This window comes from Pollachius pollachius (genome assembly GCF_949987615.1).
Source record: "Pollachius pollachius genome assembly, chromosome: 3".
In the NCBI taxonomy this organism is placed as follows: domain Eukaryota; kingdom Metazoa; phylum Chordata; class Actinopteri; order Gadiformes; family Gadidae; genus Pollachius; species Pollachius pollachius.
In genome coordinates this window covers 7,640,159-7,653,777 of record NC_136936.1, presented here as the reverse complement: position 1 = coordinate 7,653,777, position 13,619 = coordinate 7,640,159, and the positions used below count along the sequence as shown (strand labels likewise).

The following is a 13,619-nucleotide window of genomic DNA, read 5'->3' as shown; positions in this document are numbered from 1 at the left end:
TATTCTGTAGTAAGGGCATGAACCACGGGATAGATGTGTGCTATGGATCAATAAGATGGACAATGGCAATAAAAACTTTTTTTTGCTGCATTAACCATGGTTTACAGATACATGGAGGGTCACGCGACATTTTATGGCACGTGACCCTCATAGTCTTAAGTATGTTCCACAACAATGGAAAAGGTTAGAAAATACAGGAAAATCTGAAAGGAGAAGTAATCAAGGCTAAAAGTTATAAATAAATCAAAAATCCAATAAGTACAACATAACAGCTCCTAAAAACACTGATCCGACCGAGAAAGCTGACTTAACATATTTTGCTGTTCTCTGCCCAGCATGGGTCTTAGGAGTCGACAGTGAACATGTTCAGATGTGAGGTACATGCACGGCCTCCCCTTGCTTGCATATTAAGCTCGGATCTGATGCCTGCAGAACTTGAACGACCCAAATCAGAGCCTGCGGGCCACGTTCAAGCCTCCAGGGAATACTCTCCTTCCCCTAAAGTAGCTGGGCTGAAAACAGACAACAATACCTACTGTGCCAAATTTGTTAAAAGCCAGAGATCTCCCGGATCAGGTATAGGTGGCGGATCCCATCCTGAAACACTAGACACAGTCCAACCTTCACTGTGTAACCTTTAACTGTAGCGGTCACTTTAGCTGATCGTTTTATTAAAATAATCGTCGTTTTAGATGATTTCTTATGAAGCCTGAATTCTAGGTGATGCTCCGGTGAAAAGGTTATTTAATGCCAAATATTATGGATATTTAGCAAGTAAAGCTCTCCTGCCCTCTTTATTAAAAAAACATTTAACTTCCTCTAGTATGTGGTGATAAAGTGACAGGGGAATTATCACTTTCAATGCAAAGTACCAGCTTAACATAACTCCCCACTGCACTAATGAATTTCTGTCTGTTGAACTAGCCAAGCATACCACACATAGCTCACTAAGGGAAAGCATTTCTGCTGTCAGATAAAAGGGAAAGACCAAGAGAAACTAAATTGAATCAATATGGGCCAGGCGATCGGTTTTAGATCTTCTCTTAATCACAATGACCAGGGTGGATCCGCAAAGAGTATTTCTATATTGTGTTACAGCGTAAAAGAGCAAAAATATCAAAAAATACCCATATCAAACAGCTGTTTCGGTATCCACGGTAGGGAAAGGTACTTTACAGCAAAGGCAGCAATTTTCAATGTGTTCCCGACTACGACTCTAAACAAAAGAGCCGAGTGTTTGAGACGGGCTGCTTAGCAAGGGCTTTGGGTCCACTGCAGAAATTCTGGCTCATTCAAGTTCATCAAACACCAGGGAGGGAGGGGCTTATCATCACGTGAAAGCCCTGCCAGGGCCTTGCTTGCATTATCATCTCTTGCTGCATTGTGTATGGGGAGAGTTCAAGTTCAGAGGCCTAGCTGACGAAAACAATATGTTAATGTTGACTTAGTGTGATGTAACGATAATGACGGTGACATAACATTACGAGCCACTCTCATAAACTGGCGTATAGTATTAAATGGATTCTTTAGCATTTATCCAAGTGGTAATAGACCAGGTTATTAAAACAGGCATGTGATTCATCCTATGGGATATTGGCTTCTTTTCAACTCATTATCTGCTCAAGGAGCCGCACATGCACCACATGTGGTTTGGGAAGGATACAAGAAGTACACCAATTAGACAGCTCATCTGGCCTGTGTAATCCTTCCTCTTATCTCCGGTCATCTGGCCAAGACCTACAGGTCAAAGTTCACAGGCCAGCCAGGAGACAGGTCACCCCTTTATTTATGCACTCAAGTGATAGTATTGCAGACAACTGCCACAACTAACAACTGACTGTCTAAAATAGAACAGACAGCACACTTTCTCTAAGGAACGTTTAAGTTATATTTATGTAATCAATGTGTCATGTTGAGAAAAATAAAGTAGGAGTTTTGGCTTAATGCAACGTTCCGAGTGAGGATGGGTGGATTCTGTCCTTTTCAGACAATACATTTCTTAACGTTTTCTCCTTGCCGCATTTTAAGTTCACATTTGCACATTTGTGACCCAATAGCTACAAAATGTGTTTTAACTGAAGAGATGTTGAGGTAGTTGTCAGAATTGATTGTTTTCATCTGGAAATTCAGCAATGAGCAGTAAGGTAGAAAACATCCACACAGCTAATTATATTTCTCCATGGAGCGAAATGATGGTTGGATTTCAGCCAAACAAAGTAACAAAAGACAAGGCCTGATCCAACTGACTGGGCCAAGCCTTTCCCTGCCCGTCCGTCTTAGTGAGAGCTCTAGTCATGAAAAGTCAACTGATTGTCAGCAATTGTCAATTTGGGAGGTAACAAGAAAGAAGGAAAAATAACCACACAGGCCTTAGCTTGCCCCTATGCCTGAAAATGCAAAGTGCCCTTATCCTGATGTAATCTCCTATAAGGAAAGAACTCACTATGGAGGTCATGTGACAATTCAACATGTTATTCTCAATGTTATCTGGACACACCATCTCTGAGGTGACATTTATTGGCAGTTAGTCACCACACACACACACACACACACACACACACACACACACACAGACATGCACAAGTTCTCGGCAAACTTCCATTGTCCTTGACGGTCAGGACAACCGTGTGACTACATGAGCGAGTTCAGAACAGCCCATCCTGTTGTAGCATTGATATCGTGAGTGGGCAGGGTTACATCTGTCAGCCATTACAGCGAATTAAGGGAGGCAAGATAGGGACCGTCGCTCCTACGCATAGAACAAGCTCCGGGTTCCCATGCCTCAAAGAGCAGTCAAAGTCTACATCCACACAATAGATCAATCTCAGGCCATCGGTTCCCCCGCCTCACACGTAGAAGCTCATGCGACCAACAAGAACAACACCATTGTTCCCACAAAGGGAACCAACACGGGTTCCACAGCACAGCCCATGGTAAAACAAAACCCAAAACGCAAATGGGAAATTATAATTAGAAAATCATGCCTCTTACACCATGAGAGTCAGCCACCAGTTGTAAACAAAGTTATGGCACGCACTTCAAAGCGCTCGTCCCGTAGCGTACACTATTGGAGAACAATAAGCATTTGTATGGGCGAAAAGTAGCCTGAACCTCACCACTAACACTAAGACCATTTAAGTGACCAAGTGGGTTGGGTTGGTTAATCTATATGAACGCCAGGCCCTCGACATATGTCCGCGACACATGTCGGTGGTGTGTTGCAGAGCCATCGCAGCTGTTACCGTTGTCCACGTCTCAACAGGTTTGAGTGGCAAGGCAGGCAGCGGGGAATCGAACAGGAGGACACCCTGTTCGAAACGGATATTCCCCCCGTTCTGGTGCACACACGGACTCTGTACTCGACCCCATAAACAATCACCTTATTATGCGTTTTGTCTGGCAGTTAATCCTGGCTGTGCGAGTTTCTTTTCAGAACAAAGATGTAGTTGTAGCCGCTGCTTGAGTCGTCCTCAATTGGGAGCACGGATGAGATCGACAGTATACACGCGTTGGGAATGTCACCCTCCAATTCCGATTATTACATTTCTTGGAACTGGCAAACTACGCTGCAAAGTAGGTTAGGCGGCGAAACTGTACACGTGCATATCTATCAGGTACTTACGTTAAACACTTCCTTGTTTACCCAAACAAACGAAACAATCCACCTGATGTCATCTTGTCGCGAGCGGTCACGGGAGAGCAACCGCCGTCCACCGACTGGGGCACGGCTCCAGCCCGAGCCCGCTCAGCCACAGGGAGAGAGAGAGGCAGCCACAAAGTAGACAGCTTAACAAAAGTTATTTCCTGGATTAATAAACCGAGTGTTACGAGTGCCTTGCAAAAGACATTAAGCGACCAGTCGCACGCGGCATATGTTAGCCTTTAACCTGCCAGCATTGAACAAGGCAACATTAAAAGAGTTCTCCGAAACATGAAGTGTGTCGCATTCCTATGGTTTCAGTAACGGCGGCCCAGTATCATGACGTCACCGGGAAAGGAGCGAGTGAGAGAAAAGGGTGTCACGCGGCACGCCCCTGAACTTTACTTGATCAGTCAACGTGTGTGCATGCGTGTATTTGTATACATCCCATGTTACAGCTGCATGAAGACACATGCGTGGAGGCCGGTGGTGGACACCGGTCGGCCACCTGTCCCTTTTCCCCTCACCCCTCGATGTCCACGGTCCCATTTTTTCAAGGTGTCAACATTTACTCATTCTTATCTTACATTTTGTTCTGTTACGGGCTTGCAATTGCTCTTATTAATAAGACTAATTCTAATTGAACTATGAATTAAATCAACCGGCATCGAGTACTCATTACCGCCACAACATGACCTCACCTTCACCTGATGGTGGTGAGGACAGCAGGTGAAGTGCATGTTTTTACATTGCCTTATTTTGACCGAAAATAGCATCTATCCTACAGTGTTATTAAGCTAGTGTGGGGATATGGCTTGCAATATTTCAGCCAGTACTGCTGTAAATGTTTTTGATAATAAATCTTCCTGGCTGTGGCCCCTTGTTAAACTTTGAGCAGCGTTGCTGTCTTAACGGCCATCTATGACCCCGATGTCCTCTAGGCCTATTGCATGTTTTCGAGAGACTGAGTCAATTCTATTTCAGAATTAATCTACCAACGCATGACACAAAAGCCACAGGAGCCCCCCCCCCTCCTTCTGTTAGCAGCAGTGACACACCGGAGTTCAAGCTAATGCTATTAATAACCGTCTGATTAGGACGGACCATTGTGAGATTCCACATGCGCTTGCTAATACCCCAGCTGACAGTGACTAGACGATGGCACAAGAGGTCATGGAGGGGACCAACCGAGATGGAGAGGCAAAACAAAAGAAAAGGAAAAAAATCACAACAAACGCACCTATTTTATAATCCAGCCAAGGAGAAAATCCGAACAATGTCTACAGATATGACCTGCTGTAAAATGTAAAGCAGTGCAGATAAGTTGATGGGCTACTTGAATGAGAAGGACAGGAAGTATGAATGTATGGATGACTGCCTCACAACCTTTTTTGGGAGGAGGTGGTACACTCACTTCCCCATTCATTTTTCATTTTAGCCTAAGCTAGTGACAAACATGTTGGTTTCCATGATAACGCGCCAATGACATTTTGCAGGCTTACAGACATCACCAGTCAAGGGTGCAGGATATGAAATAATCAGACACAATTCACTGGAACATAAGGGAAACATTGTGGAGTGTGTAAGTCCAGCCAAAAGCCCTAGAGGTCAACCAGCAGGCATAAGAGCTTTATCGGAGTGTGGATATTATACAGGCTACAGTATTCCACACCTAATCAAATATCAGCTCTGATTATCCCTTATCAGCCTGTCAACAAATCAACCCAACGCCAAGATTTCCACTCAGAAGCATTTGAGCCAGCCTCAAAATCCTGCTGTTTGTTTACATTTGTTTTGGATTATAAACAACAATATATATGTTTATAAATGTGCGTGAGCTCTGTAAAAGACAACAGATTAGCCTGTTTTGACCTGTGGTGTATTTAAGTGTCTATCTTACTGACAGACCTCTGCAGCTGCGTTACGAAACCTAGTGTTGACATTCCTCTCAAGGGCCAGAAGACCGCAGAAGGAACAGGTCGACTGGACACATGGAAGAGCGCACCAACTGACCAATCCCGAGGCCCGGTTCAAACAATGCCTGCAGAGCCGCAGCCAATAAGGGTCCACTTCCAGGAGTAGGTTATGGAATGTTGAAAGGTCACTGATAAATGAGTCTGTGAGAGCACACAGTTGCAGAAAACAATGCTTGCTTTCTAAAATACATATGGGCACCAGGATCCCTTCCTTTATGAAACTGTGTCAACTGCCGGAATGCATAACAGGATATAACAAAGTATCAAAGGAGATGATACAGCACTATGTTGCTGGACCTGTTAGTTTCTAACATGTCTACGTTAACATTGAAGCTACTCATCTTGTGTTCTTGTTTTAGGGCAATGATGGGGAGGTTTTATATTACTAGGCCAGGGTGTGAGCAAATATGTAGAATCATTCCAAAAAGTTTCTGGAATGATTCAGTTGCCCTGGCAACTGACTCAAGTCAAGTCAAACGTGTTCCTAAAAACACATTTAAAGTGCATCTGGAACCCAAAAGGATAAGTACAGCTACGCAACAGATGAGGGCGCTTACATTCAATTTTTATTATTGTTTTATTATTGTCTCTCTTGAAAACAAAGGTGAAGTATGAGGCGCATCTTTAAAAACGCTGTTCTGTGTAGTATCTTTTATCTTGTAAATTTCAGTCCACGCCATTTTCTCACCGTTACTAAAAACAATACCGTCATTGAGAAATAATTACTCCACCGTCATCATACTCATACTCAAATAGGAGTACTAGCTAAAAAATAAGTAGCATTAAGTGGGTAAGGGTCGTAAAATGTCCCCCTCCTTTTTGAAAGCAGCACAATAATAATATCCCTGCTGACACAAACTAAACACTGGACGGCACACAAACACCACTGCACAAACACTTAGGTAGCGCCACGTCACACCGCTGTACAGCAGTTTAAAGACCAACACAGGAGCCATGGAGGAACTGTTTTGGTTGACTAACTGCTGCATGCACGGAGGCCAACCCCTCATTACAGGGTGAATCTGCGTCACAGACCCCAGCCCGCCAGCCATCCCTGGCCGCAGGTCATCAGACAGGTCGTCACTGCCTGCACAACAACTCCAGCGGGTCGGGGTGAGCGAGTGCCCCCTTTTTTCAGCAGAAAACCCCCATTCCCACCCAAATAAAGACACATCCCGACCAAGCTACAAACACCACAGTTCCCACCAGCACCTGCGTCGCGCTCTGTGACCGGGGCTGCTGTGTGATGTGCGGCTAATGAGGCATGCTGCATTTTTGTAGTAGCATGCTTCATTAAGAAAACATTAACCCGCAAAAACACTGTGCACATTTCCCCCGGCTACCGCTGATACGAGGATACACGGTTCAAAGCCGATGGGGTGCTCAGCTTTTAGTCCTGAATGTGCATGATGGCTTCAGGTCCTCCATCCATTCACCGCCAAACTTTGTCTCCTGTCACCCAGAACGTTCCAGCGCTGGGCCAATGAAGAATGTAAACAGTACAACAGACAGCCCTTCTACATGCTTCTCCTCACAGCAGAAAGTCGCCATCCCGCACATCAGCAAAGGTGAACCCAGGCCAGCTCCCAGAGTGAGGGCTTTGTGTGTGTGTGTGTGTGTGTGTGTGTGTGTGTGTGTGTGTGTGTGTGTGTGTGTGTGTAATAATAGCGTGCATACGGGTTAAAGGGAAATTTATTGAAAAGGGAATGTGTGCGTGCGACTGTTTGCCTGGAAGATGAGACCGGGGGGGGGGGGGCGGGGGGGTTTGGTGTGTCTGCGTGTGTGTGTTCTTTCCGCAGGATGTACAGGTCCTGGCTTGATAGTGCCACATTGATTGAACAAATTGGACACGTCCACACAAGAACACCAGATCACCTATGTTTCCATAAACCACCCCCCCCGGGTTCGACTCATGGACACTGCATGGTTACCGACAACACTGGTGTGTTGAACACAGTGATCAATAATCAAGACACAATAGGGGGGGGGGGGATCTACGTCTTTAGATGCCAGATATAAATCGTCTCCAAGGAAACAGCAGAGACACAAATAATGCAATGAGTACCATCAATTAATTTGATGGTAAAAGCATTTCAAACTGTACCTCTGATCAATGATACTATTATCTCTCCATCACTATGTTAAAGACAAGGTCGTAAAGACACTGATGTAATACCCATTCACCCATACCCCCCATCCCCACGGTGAATGAAGCTCATCCGACCGCTCTGCTTGTACCTGTAGAGTATCATGACTTGCCTTTTGCTTTCGTAGTAAATAGAAAGAAAATCCTGTCATCGACTTCCCAAATCCTGCACAGAAGGAATATGGGCGGAGCCCAGAGGTTTAAACTGATCCCAAAGTGAGGTCGAGCAGAGCAGGAAACGCTCTACAAAGCACCTTTTGCTGACATGCTTATGAACAATTACATAATAAAGCTGCCGTCAGTATTATAGCGAGGTGCCGTAACATTTTTCGATGACTCCTGCCCGTCTACATCTTTCAGACAATTCATGGCATTCACAGGCCAGATAAGGTTACCAATGAAAAGTTCTCAGATTGGATAAATCTCAGATTAAATTATATCTGGGATATTCCACCGATGACCAATTTAGGCAGAAAACGCTAGAGCGGAGTGCTAGCCTTTCGCTGCCAAACAGGTGTGAGACACAAGCTATTGTACACACATGGCATTGATAACAGGCCAGCCCCAGATCCATGTATTTGTATTTGGCAAAGCAAACTGACCTGGATTCAACACAATGCAGGCCTCGGTGCACATTGTTGCGCCTTAAGAGGGTTAGGGTAAGGGCTCGCTGTTGTTATGAGCTGAATTTTGTCTTCAGCAGGCGCCGGAACTCCTGTTCTCATGCACCTTGTTGATACTCGCTCGGCTGCCGTGTTCATTCCTGAATGGACCTTTGTTACTTCTGCTGTTAAGACAATAAGCACTGCCTGTTCCTCTCATTCCAGGGTAGTTATCATAACCCGGGGTAGTTCGGTCCTCCAGGGCTTTCGGTTTGGTTTGGTTGGGACCCTGCCTCCTACTTGCAATTTCACACCTCACCCGTATCTTATTAAACCGTCTGCATCTCGCTCTGTTTATCCTAGTGTGTGTGTGTGTGTGTGTGTGTGTGTGTGTGTGTGTGTGTGTGTGTGTGTGTGTGTGTGTGTGTGTGTGTGTGTGTGTGTGTGTGTGTCTAACATGCACATTCATGCATATAACCATGAGTTGCAAAAATCAATGACAGAGAGTGCAAAAAGTCAAGGGTACCACTGACCTCCCCTATTTCATGGACTCCCTCTCACCGTCCCCCAGTGAGGTGTTAATGGGACATAAGCAGGTCTCAAACCCCTTGCACTCTCATCGTTGATGGTCATGTGGGGGCTGCGTGTGTGCACTGTGTGTGAGCACTGTGTGTGTGCACTGTGTGTGTGCATTGTGTGTGTGCATTGTGTGTTGGGTGGTGTGCGTGTTTTGTGCCTGGCAGCCCGGCTCTAGGCTGGAGGCCTGGCTTAGCTCGGCAGTGCTCCCACGCTCTCTGCAAACGCTCAATAAACACACAGGCTTACCTGTCCATCACAGGGATGAAGGCCTTCTGCTTTGATCTCTCCCTCCTCCCCCCCACCACCAATCAAACTGTGCAGACTCTCTCACCCACATTCCATTCCCCTGTTCTGACTCTGCCATATTCTCCTATGAAACCAGATCTTGGGAGAAACATTTGAGGTTTCCCACCACTGCACTGTGGTTTGAAACTGGGCCTTGCTGTTACCATTAAGTATTTTAGCCTTTTTTTCAGATACATGTCATTAAGGGGCAGCAAGAGGTAAGGGCTGCTTGGCTCAAGGATGACTACAGCCACTGGGGATCGGACTTGGGACATATTGCCGGCACTCTAACTACTAGGCTGTGACGCCCACCCCAATTGCACATTCACACAAACAAAGCACCATCCTGAAACATGACGGGCTTGTGAAGAACCGGGAAGGTTACATTCAGGGGCTATCAATAGAAGTGACAATATGTCTACGGAAGAGGTTGGGACACCGTGCTGGCTGCCACCAAGGGGATACTAGGACCTTCAATACAGCCACAACCATTATGTCACTCCCTGACGTCTGCTTCAGACTCAGGCTATTAGACCCTCTGATGTCATGTCACCAGGGGCTGTGAGCTCCACCATGGCCATCGGAGTCATGTGGTCAGAATAAGAAACGACCCTGTGGTAAATAGAGTCATAAACGCATCACTTATGTCACACTAGTAATACATAGAAACCTGCTGCTGGAGTAGATTTAGATGTCAGAAATACTGCTTGTGACTGCTCCTTGCCATGAATCAGCAATATAACTGCATTGGTCTAGCCACTAACGGACGTATGGGGTGTGTGCGTTTGCGCCCCCATTCAAAGTCTGGCATTAAAGGAATGTCTGTCTTGCAGACACTATATCCTTGCTGACTGGTAGACGCCGTCCGGTGTCACTCACACACTAGCCACTATTGGGTGCACACAAACACACACACACGAACCGTGCAAAGTAAATTGGAGGAGACTACATCAACTGATAGAAACCGATAGAGAATACACATAATAGAACAGATCAAATGCTGTTAATGATACTTAAACGTTAATGGCATTGCAACACCAACACAACAATGGCCATTGGGATTTAAACATGCTGCCTATGAATGAGTGTCAAAGTACCAAGGGATAATGTTACATGGTAGATCTGTATGATCAACCACACTGACTTCATAGTCCACCGATTGTTCTTACAGCAAACCGCTTACCACACCTCTGTCAGTGAACTAGCGCAGACAAAGACACTGTTTTTGTTGGTAGTCAAATCTTACTGGCAAAACGACAAAAGAAAGGCGCTACCCGAACCGGCTTGGCTGTCGGATTTCCCGTTAAGCCGTCTGGCCGGCTAAGAGGGTTTAGGAGGAACACGGGCACTACGGCTGGTAGATCAGCCAGCTTTACTGATGTCTTCCTACTAGCACCACAGACACACGTCCGAAACACCAGCTCGATACGACGGGTCATGAACCAAACTGAGAGTACAGATCGGGCTGTGTTGAACAGCCCGGACAAAAGCACTAACAGCCCGGCAGTGGATATTAGCCGTAGTTAGCCACTGGGGCTAAACTCACATACGAGAGTTTCGCTTCCAACGCGCCACAAGTAGAGCACAACAATCACACGCCGGGCGGATGAACGATAATGAAATGCAGGGACTCACTCCAAAAAGTCCTCCGTAAACGCGTGTGGTATCGCCGGTTTGAGTGAATGTCCTCCGTCGGTCCTTTGTAAATATCCTAACTTTAGTCAAACTGTTTAACACAAGCCGAAGTCTCACTTTCCCGTCGCCATGTTGAACTGGATAACGCTACATCCGGGGACCTGTACTCGAGCACCATGGCAACCGAGGCGGCTATAGCCTGCACTGATTGGCTGGTTGACCTGTGTGAACCTATGCATCCATGGAGCGACCTCTCTCTCTCTCTCTCTCTCTCTCTCTCTCTCTCTCTCTCTCTCTCTCTCTCTCTCTCTCTCTCTCTCTCTCTCTCTCTCTCTCTCTCTCTCTCTCTCTCTTGTATTGCTTAAACAGTCTCAATTTCTCTCTATATGTCTAGCGTCTCTCTTGTTCTCTCTCTCTCTCTCTCTCTCTCTCTCTCTCTCTCTCTCTCTCTCTCTCCTCTCTCTCTCCACCCCCCCCCTCTCTCTCTCGCTCGCTCTCTGTATTACAGGAAAGGACAGTGGTCAAATTTGAATCATAGTTTCCCATTTAAAAAATCTCAAGTGTAACATTAAACAGAAAATACGATGAGTTATAAACTGTTAGTAGTAGTGTCTGACTCTCGGTGATGGATGCCATCGTAATGATCAGTTACTGGACAGGACAGGGGCAACTAGGCAGCCCCCTCTAGGGATAGGGGGCGTAAAGTTCAGCACATTCCGGGGGTTAAATCAATTCAATCAATTTGTTATTAGACACTGATTGATGATGACTGACAAGCCCCTCCCCCCATTCCCCTTTCTCCCTGTTTCTCGTTTCTCGTTCCTACAAAAACGTTGTAAACAGAACTCAGCCATCAGTGGAAAGGGTAACTTTGCTCTTCTAAGAATAGATTGTTGTTTTTTCCTCAGCTGATGAGATGTAGGACAGCAGTACGAGTCAATGAGTGAATCTCTGATCGTTTCCCATCCCATGGAGCCCAGGGAAGCCTGGCAACGGCAGACACTGGCCTGACTTTGCACATCAGTCTGATTTGTCAGGCCTTTTTCTGGAAAGACACAGGTTAGTTAGTCAGTTAGTAAAGTCGTTAGCTATAGTTAGGTATTTAGATAGTCAGTAGGTCAGGCAGTGATAGATAAATAGATAGCTAGATAGATAGATAGATAGATAGACAGACAGACAGACAGACAGACAGACAGACAGACAGACAGGTTTGTCCGTTAGTTCATCAGTCCGAGAGTTATTGGGTTCTAATTGCTTGGTTCATTGGTTTCCAGGTCACTTCACAGTGGCTGGATGAGATGGAGCCCCAAGGCTCAGACCAGCTGCCAGATGCAGGAGGGGGCCGGCCGTCTCTGGTCCCTGGACCATGTGATCCACCACCCCTATGCCCGTCACATGGGAGAGGCAGAGATGGATGGAGCTCGCAGGCAGGGGGGCTTCTATCGTTTCGGAGACGGAGACAAAACAAAGCATGGAGGAGGTAGCGGCCTGGATCTCAAACTCCAAGGCCAACTCCCACGGCTTGGACGCTACACAGAGGAGGAAGAGGAGGAAGAGGAGGAGGCAGTGGGGCAGACCTCAGATGACGACGGAGGAGACGATGCCACCACCTCCAACAGGATTCCCTGCCAGGCCAAGCTGGTGTGGAGGAGGTTCCTGTCCTTGTGGCTGAGGAGCAGACAGCACTTCGACCACACCCAGACGTCTGCTGTTTCTGAATACCAGCAGACACCCGACCGGCCCGCCGCCGGACTCTGGAGGTACGTGACCCGTAAGCATCTCTGGCTGAGCGCACGGCCGGGACGCCGTACGCTTGTGGCCTGCGGTCAGCTGTCCCCACCTCTGGCCCACGGTGGCGTACCACAAAGTGAGCTGCATGCTGCGGTCGGAGGAAGGCCCACCGTGGTCAGTAGGCAAGGCCTTCTGGAGGAAGGAGAACTGGTTGGGGGGAGGCCCACCGTGGTCAGGAGCCAAGGCTTTCTGGAGGAAGGAGAGCTGGTGGTGCCGCTCTGTAGCCACAACAGCAACGCCTTCAGGGGAACTTTCTGGAACGCGAGAAGCAGTCGCCGGAACGCCCCAGATGCATGCAGGGTAATGCCCGACCGGATCAGCCAGGAGGAGGGACCAGCAGGGAAACACAAGGACACAGTGAGCTACCAGAAACCCCTCAGCAACACAGAGGACCTTGGAAAGGAGGAGGAGGAGGAGGAGGAGGAGGAGGAGGAGGAGGGGGATCAATCCCTGTTAGTCTGCCCGGTGTTGTGGTTCGGACTGGGCCAGGCTCGGTCGAGCTCTGCTGGGGCTGGTTCTAACGCGTTCTGGGGCCTGCGTAAAAACACTGTTCAAGAGATGAAACACTTTTACTGGGAAGACACACGGGTAGACTTGAAGAAACTCCTGGCCCATCATGATGAGGAGGAGTGGTAGGCTCAAGGAAGGGGAATCGTGCCAATAGGTTTTATTTATATTTAATCTAATTTAAATAATGTAGGCTATTATATAAAGAGTTTTCCTGCTTTCTAGGACAGTAGACTTGGATAACGGAGAATTGGAATATTGTATGTATTATGAATAGACTATGTCTTTAAGATATTTGGTGTATTTATTGTTGATGGAAAATAATGTTATGTTATGACTTTGTTGGATGTTCTTTGAATGTTGTTAATCGAATGTTCATCGTTCAACACGATCAATACTGTGTTTGTCACTGGCCAGAGTTTATTAACGTCGATCGACCAAAACGTGAACTTTCTCCA

The 13,619-nt window shown here is 46.7% G+C and overlaps 1 protein-coding gene across 2 annotated transcripts in view; it reads right to left on the bottom strand.

The window, feature by feature from the left end:
• pak4 (p21 protein (Cdc42/Rac)-activated kinase 4) overlaps positions 1-10,992 on the bottom strand; it is a 30,975-nt gene extending 19,983 nt beyond the window's left edge. Inside the window, exon 1 of one of the 2 annotated variants that reach the window (XM_079733186.1) lies at positions 10,864-10,992. The gene's annotated coding sequence lies outside the window, so the exon portion shown is untranslated. Of the gene's footprint in view, positions 1-3,622; positions 3,889-10,863 lie in introns of those variants that run through there. The other variant, XM_079733187.1, reaches the window with a different exon arrangement.
• Between the last annotated feature and the right edge of the window lie 2,627 nt (positions 10,993-13,619).